This window comes from Arachis stenosperma, chromosome 3 (genome assembly GCF_014773155.1).
Source record: "Arachis stenosperma cultivar V10309 chromosome 3, arast.V10309.gnm1.PFL2, whole genome shotgun sequence".
Taxonomy (NCBI): Eukaryota; Viridiplantae; Streptophyta; class Magnoliopsida; order Fabales; family Fabaceae; genus Arachis; species Arachis stenosperma.
This window is the reverse complement of record NC_080379.1, coordinates 101823475-101831624: the sequence shown is the minus strand read 5'-3', so window position 1 is coordinate 101831624 and position 8150 is coordinate 101823475.

Sequence of the window (8150 nt, the reverse complement as noted above, 5' to 3'; positions counted from 1 at the left end):
TATCTTCCCCGAACCATTGTGAGCCAATTCTTTGGGTTCGGGTTCGCACTTTGATCATGGTTCTTAGTGATCCATGCATTAGCATAGAACTCTTGAACCATTAAGATTCTGACTTGTTGGATGGGGTTGGTGAGAGCTTCTCAACCTCTTCTTCGAACATCACGTCGGATCTCTGGATATTCACTCTTTTTTAGCATGAAGGGGACCTCGGAGATCACCTTTTTCTTGGCCACAACTTCATAGAAGTGGTCTTGATGGACCTTTGAGATGAATCTCTCCATCTCCCATGACTCAAAGGTGGAGGCAACTGCCTTCCCTTTTCTCTTTCTAGAGGTTTCTCCGGCCTTAGGTGCCATTAATGGATATGGAAAAACAAAAAACAAAGCATTTTCTCACACCAAACTTAAAAGGTTTGCTCGTCCTCGAGCAAAAGAAGAAAGAAAGGAGGAGAAAAAGAAGAAATGGAGGAGATAGAGGGGGGTGAGTGGTTCGGCCAAGGGGGGTTTTAGGTGGATATGATGTTTGAAAATGAAGGAGTGAAGAGGAGTATTTATAGGGTAAGAGAGAGATGGGATCCGTGTGAGAATGGGTGGGTTTGGGAGGGAAGTGTTTTGAATTTGAATGGTGAGGTAGGTGGGGTTTTATGATGGGTTTTTGGGAAATAGTGGATAGATGTGAATGATGGAGAATTATGGGAAAAAGGGTAAGATTTGATAGGTGAATGATGTTTGGGGAAGAGTGTTATGGAAAGGTGTGAAGAGGGGAGAGAGTGAGTTGGGGTAGGTGGGGATCCTGTGGGGTCCACAGATCCTGATGTGTCAAGGATTTCTCATCCCTGCACCTTTCTGGCGTGTAAACGCCCTTGGACAGCTTTTTCTGGCGTTTAAACGCCATTCTGCTGCCTTTCCTGGCGTTAAACGCCAAGTTGATGCCCCTTTCTGGCATTTAACGCCAGTTCGATATCCTTTTCTGGCGTTAAACGCCAGTCTGATACCCCTTACTGGCATTTAACGCCAGCCAGACACCAGACACCCTTTTTTTGCGTTAAACACCATTCTGTCTACCAATTCTGGCATTTAACACCCAGAATGCTGCCAGACTAGGCGTTAAAAGCCCATTCTGCTATCCTTACTGGCGTTTAAAAGCTAGTGAGCCTGTCCTCCAGGGTGTGCTATTTTTGATGCTATTTTTGATTCCGCTTTAATTCTGCAGCTATTTTTGGGACTCCACATGATCATCAACCTAAAGAAAACATAAACTAACAATGGAAAATAAAATGAAAAAGTAATTAACATAGATAAATAAAATTGGGTTGCCTCCCAATAAGCGCTTCTTTAATGTCAATAGCTTGATAAGAAGCTCTTACAGAGCTTCACAATTGCTCAGAGCATGATTGTGGCCTCCCAACACCAAACTTAGAGTTTGAGTGTGGGGGCTCTACTTGAATTTGTATGGAGAGAATTGGATGAAGATTTTCATTATTTTTCTCCATGTTTATAGAAGAAGATCCTTGAGCCTTAAACACAAGGTAGTCCTCATTCAATTGAAGGACTAACTCTCCTCTGTCCACATCAATCACAGCCCTTGCTGTGGCTAGGAAGGGTCTTCCAAGGATGATGGATTCATCCTCATCCTTCCCAGTGTCTAGGATTATGAAGTCAACAGGGATGTAAAGGCCTTCAACTTTCACTAAGACATCCTCTACAAGTCCATAAGCCTATTTCATTGATTTGTCTGCCATCTCTAGTGAGATTCTTGCAGCTTGTACCTCAAAGATCCCTAGTTTCTCTATTATAGAGAGTGGCATGAGGTTTATACCTGACCCCAGGTCACACAGAGCCTTCTCAAAGGTCATGGTGCCTATGGTACAAGGTATTAAGAACCTTTCGGGATCCGGTTTCTTCTAAGGTAATGTCTGCTGAACCCAGGCATTCAGTTCACTGATGGGCAATGGAGATTCATCTTCCCAAGTCTCATTACCAAATAACTTGGCATTCATCTTCATGATTGCTCCTAGATACCGAGCAACTTGCTCGTCAACAATATCTTCATCCTCTTCAGAGGAAGAATACTCATCAAAGCTCATGAATGGCAACAGCAAGTTTAGTGGAATCTCTATGGTCTCTGTATGAGCCTCAGATTCCTTTGGTTCCTCATTAGGGAACCCCTTAGTGGTTAGTGGACGTTTAGCAACGTCTTCCTCACTGGAAATCACTGCATCTTCCTCCTTTATATGTTCGGCCATTTTGTTTATATTGATGGCCTTGCACTATCTCTTTGGATTCTCTTGTGTATTGCTTGGGAGAGTACTAGGAGGAGTTTCAGTAACTCTTTTACTCAGCTGACCCACTTGTGCCTCCAAATTTCTGATGGATGACCTTGTTTCAGTCATAAAACTGAGAGTGACCTTAGATAGATCAGAGACTATGTTTGCTAAGGCAGAAGGGCTCTGCTCAGAATTCGCTGTCTATTGCTGAGAAGATGATGGAAAAGGCTTGCTATTGCCAAACCTATCTCTCCCACCATTATTATTATTGAAGCCTTGTTGAGGCTTCTGTTGATCCTTCCATGAAAAATTTGGATGATTTCTCCATGAAGGATTATAGGTATTTCCATAGGATTCTTCCATGTAATTCACATCTTCCATTGCAGGATTCTCAGGGTCATAAGCTTCTCCTTCAAAGGAAGCTTCTTTAGTACTGCCGGATGCAGCTTGCAACCCAGTCAGATTCTGAGAAATCATATTGACTTGCTGAGTCAATATTTTGTTCTATGCCAATATGGCATTCAGAGTATCAATCTCAAGAACTCCTTTCTTCTGAGTCATCCCATTACTCACAGGATTTCTTTCAGAAGTGTACATGAACTGGTTATTTGCAACCACTTCAATGAGCTCCTGAGCTTCAGCAGGGGTTTTCTTCAGATGAAGAGATCCACCAGAAGAGTGGTCCAATGACATCTTAGACAATTCAGGCAGACCATTATAGAATATATCTAAGATGCTCCATTCTGAAAGCATGTTAGAAGAACACCTTCTGATTAATTGCTTGTATCTTTCCCACGCTTCATAGAGGGATTCACCTTCTTTCTGTCTGAAGGTTTGGACGTCTACTCTAAGCTTGCTCAGCTTTTGAGGTGAAAAGAATTTGGCCAAGAAAGCAGTGACCAACTTGTCCCATTTCTCTAGGTTGTGAGTCCAACCATGTCCTAGCTCTGTCTCTTACAGCAAAGGAGAAAAGCATAAGTCTGTAGACCTCAGGATCAACCCATTGGTCTTAACAGTATCACAGATCTGCAAGAATTCAGCTAAGAACTAATGAGGATCTTCCGATGGAAGTTCATGAAACTTGCAATTCTACTACATTAGAGAAACTAATTGAGGCTTAAGCTCAAAGCTGTTTGCTCCAATGGCAGGAATTGAGATGCTTCTTCCATAGAAGTTGGAAGTTGGTGCAGTATAGTCACCAAGCATCTTTCTTGCATCTCTAGCATTTTTGTTGGGTTCAGCTGCCATGTTTGCTTCTTTTTCGAGATTTTCTGTAGGGTCCTCTCCTGAGTGTTGTGCTTTAGCTTCTCTTAGCTTCCTCTTCAGAGTCCTTTCAGGTTTAGGATCAACTTCAACAAGAATGTCCTTATCCTTGTTCCTACTCATATGAAAAAGAAGAGAACAAAGGGAGTAGTGGAATCCTCTATGTCACAGTATAGAGATTTCTTTATGTGTCAGAAGAAAAGAAGAATAGGAGCATGAGGTAGAGAAAGAAGAAGAAGAATTCAAACACAGAGGGAGAGAGAAGGTTCAAATTTTTAGATGAGAAGTGTTACTACTTAAATAAAATAAATAGAAAGAGATGAGAGAGAGAGTATTCAAATTTTAAAAAGAGGGAGAAGAAAAATATTTTTATTTTTATTTAATTAATTAAGTTAGTTTCAAAAATTTGAAAAAGAAATACAATAAAATTCAAAACTAAAACAATTAGTTAATTAAAAAGATTTTTGAAAAAGTGGTTAGTGATTTTCGAAAATTGGAAGTGGAAAAGTGGTTAGGTGATTTTGAAAAAGATAAGAAATAGTAATTAGTTGAAAAAGATTTGAAAATAATTTTGAAAACATAAGAAGTTAGAAAAAATTTGATTTTTAAAATTAAAGTTGATGACTTGACGAACAAGAAACTAAAAGATATGATTCTAGAATTTAAAGATTGAACCTTTCTTAACAAGAAAGTAACAAACTTGAAATTTTTGAATCAAAACATTAATTGTTAGCAAGGATTTTTGAAAATATAAAATAAAATTAAGAAAAAGATTTTTGAAAAATTAGTTTAAAAAATTTTCGAAAATATTAAAAAAAAATAAAAAAAAGATAAGATAGAAAAAGATGATAAAAAAAGATAAGATTTTAAAATTTAGAAGAGATGAAAAAGATAGCCATTTAAAATTATGAATTAAAACATGAAAATTTGAAAAAAAATCGACTTGGAAACAAAATTACCTCCCTTGTGTCATGTTGGCGTTAAACGCCCAGAATGCTATCCATTCTGGCGTTTAACGCCCACTTGCTTGCCTCTTTGGGCGTTTAATGCCCAGCCAGATACCCTGGCTCGCGTTAAATGCCAGGAATCCTTCTTTACTGGGCATTTTTCTAAACACCCAGAATGCTGCCGTTTAAGCCCAGAATGATACCTTTACTGGCGTTAAACGCCCAAAGTGCATCTTTACTGATGTTTTAACACCAGTGAGCTCTTTTTCTCTATGATTCCTCTGCTTTATGTTCTGAACCTTCATTTCTCTGTATTATTTATTTGAAAAGATATATATTTTTTATTTTTTTTAATTTGAAATTTTGACTTGACTAACAAGAAACAACTAAATTTTAAAAATTTTTGACCAAGTCAACTCAAAATATTTTGACTTTTGACTTTTGAATAAGGAGAGAGAAAAACAACAAAATAAAACAAAACATAAAATTTTAAGATCAAAACAAATAATGCATGCAAGAACACCTTGAATGTCAAGATGAACGCCAAGAGCACTTTGAAGATCATGATGAACATCAAGAACATATATTTGAAAATTTTTAAGAAAAGAAAGACGTGCAAGACACCGAACTTAAGATTTGACACTAGAATCAAACAAGGAACATAAATTTTTTTTTTGGTTTTTATGATTTTATTAATTTTTTTATATTTTTCGAAAATAAAAATAAAAAAGGTTAAACATAAAATAAAATTATCCAATCTAAGCAACAAGATGAACCGTCAGTTGTCCAAACTCGAACAATCTCTGGCAACGGCGCCAAAAACTTGGTGCACGGAATTGTGCTTCACACTTTTCACAACTCCGGTACAACTAACCAGCATGTGCACTGGGTCGTCCAAGTAATAAAACCTTACGCGAGTAAGGGTCGATCCCACGGAGATTGCCAGCTTGAAGCAGGCTATGGTCATCCTGTAAATCTTAGTCAGACGAATTCAATTGGTTATGAGTTTTGATAATTTCAAGATAAATAAACTTAAATTAAAATAAAGATACTTATGTAATTCATTGGTGGGAATTTCAGATAAGCGTTTGTAGATGCTTTGTTGCTTTTGAACCTCTACTTTCCTATTGTCTCTATCCAATCATGCATGCTCCCTTCCATGGTAAGCTGTAAGTTGGTGGATCACTGTTGTCAAAGGCTACCATCCGTCCTCTAAGTGAAAATGGTTCAGCTACAGTTTCTGTACGGCTAATCAACTGTTGGATTTCTCGTCTTGGATGAAAAATACTAGGCACAGCTACCGCATGGCTAATCATCTGTCGCTTCTCACTTGTGTCGGAATAGGATCTCTCTATCCTTTTGTACACTGTCACTGCGCCCAACATTTGTGAGTTTGAAGCTCGTCACAGTCATCCATTTACAGATCCTACGCGGAATACCACACATAAGGTTTAGACTTTCTGGATCTCAGGAATGCTGCCAATTGGTTCTAGCCTATACCACGAAGGTTCTAACCTCACGGACTCGGTCCGTGGATTAGAGACCCAAGAGACTATACTCCAGCTATCGTCCAATGACTACGTTGAACATCATGTAGACCGCTTGTGGTTGTCAGGCACGCGGATCTTGGCTAAGCGAGTAATGAAGATAGTGGGTGATTATCATGGGTCACCCCTTCATTCTGACTTAACTGAATTAAGTACGAGAGTATATCTTGGAGAAGAAATAAGCGTGAATTAGAAGAGAAACAAAAGTACTTGCATTAATTCATGAAGAACAGTAGAGCTCCACACCTTAATCTATGAGGTGTAGAAACTCCACCGTTGGAAAATACATAAGAGAAAAAGGTCTAGGCATGGCCGAACGGCCAGCCTCCCAAATGTGAAAAATGTCATAAGGTCCCTGATACAATAGTAAAAAGTGCTATTTATACTAAACTAGTTACTAGGGTTTACAGAAAATAAGTAACTAAGTGCAGATAGTGTAGAAATCCACTTTCGGGGCCCACTTGGTGTGTTCTTAGGCTGAGCATTAATCTTTACACGTGCATAAGCCTTTGCTGGAGTTAAACGCCAGCTTGGATGCCAGTTTGGGCGTTTAACTCCCGTTCTGGTGCCAGTTCTGGCGTTTTACGCCAAAAAAGGGTCTCTAGTGGGCGTTTTGACGCCAGTTTGGACCATCAAATATCGAGTAAAGTATAGACTATTATATATTTCTGGAAAGGCCAAGATGTCTACTTTCCAACGCAAGTAAGAACGTGCCAATTGGACTTTTGTAGCTCCAGAAAATTCACTTCGAGTGCAGGAGGGTCAGAATCCAACAACATTTGCAGTCCTTTCTCAGCTTCTGAATCAGACTTTTGCTCAGATCCCTCAATTTCAGTCAGAAAATACCTGAAATTATAGAAAAACACACAAACTCATAGTAAAGTCCAAAAATGTAATTTTTGCATAAAAACTAATAAAAATATAATAAAAAGCAACAAAAACATACTAAAAACTATGTAAAAATAATGCCAAAAAGCGTATAATTTATCCGCTCATCAGTGGGTCATGAAATTCTGGATGTTTGAATGTTTTTGGGGTTGAGCTTTCATTGAAATAAGGCTTGGTACCTTATAATTTTGAAGGAAAATTTTTGTGAAACAGGGCATTTGTGCGTGCGCACCATCTTGTGCGTGCGCACAAAACTGCATTTTTGGCCACCTGTGCGGCCGCACAAGCTTGTGTGTCTGCACACTCCATGACATGCCCTCTGATCGCAGCACCAGCACAGCTTGTGCGTGTGTGCCGCTCTATATTCTGTGACCTGTGCGGCCGCACAGACTTGTGTGTCCGCACACAAATTGGTAGCCCCTCTGGTGGGAGCATCGGCACAGCTTGTGTGCATGGACCCCTACTCTCTTCGCGTTCTTTGCGTGCACACGGACCTGTGTGCGCATGCACACATGACCCTTTCCTAGAAAAAAAAAAGAAGTGTTATGTGCATGCGCACACCCTTGTGCGCCCGCACACGTCTTCATCCCTCTTCTGCCAGGAGCGCTCTCATAGAGTGTGCGAGCGCTCACTTTCCTTTTTTCTCATAGTGTGTGTACGCACAGAAACATGTGCGTACGCACACCCCTATTTTCTCACTATTATGCTTCTTTTCCCTTCTTCTTCTTCTTCTTCTTCAATACTTCTTTCCTTCTTTTCTTTTCCTCTCTCTTCTCCCTCTTTCACCCTATTTTACGCTTGTTCATGTCTGTTTTGTTTGTACTTTATTTTTATTTTAGTAATTATATTAGTTTTAGTTTAGTTGCTTATTGATTGAATAAGTTGCAAGTGTTTGTTTGATATTGATTAGGTTTCTTGTTGCTTGAAGTTTTCACCAATGCACATATACTTTGCCTTAATTTACTAGCACCTAGTGGGCTTGAATACTTATGTTTTGATTGTACCACTAGGACAAATTATATAAGTGCATTGAATTAAGTGACTTGAGTTGAAATTACTTGTTCACCATAATTTGCATATCAAATTCACCACATGACCGGTACTTGCTCCTTGTTAATGCTTTGCTTTTGTTTGAGTGACTTAACTTGATTCTTATCAAGCTTATCACTTTTTGTAACAAGTACCTTCCCATGTGACTTTTTTTATTGTGTTTCGTTATGAATAAGGAGTTTCCATTCA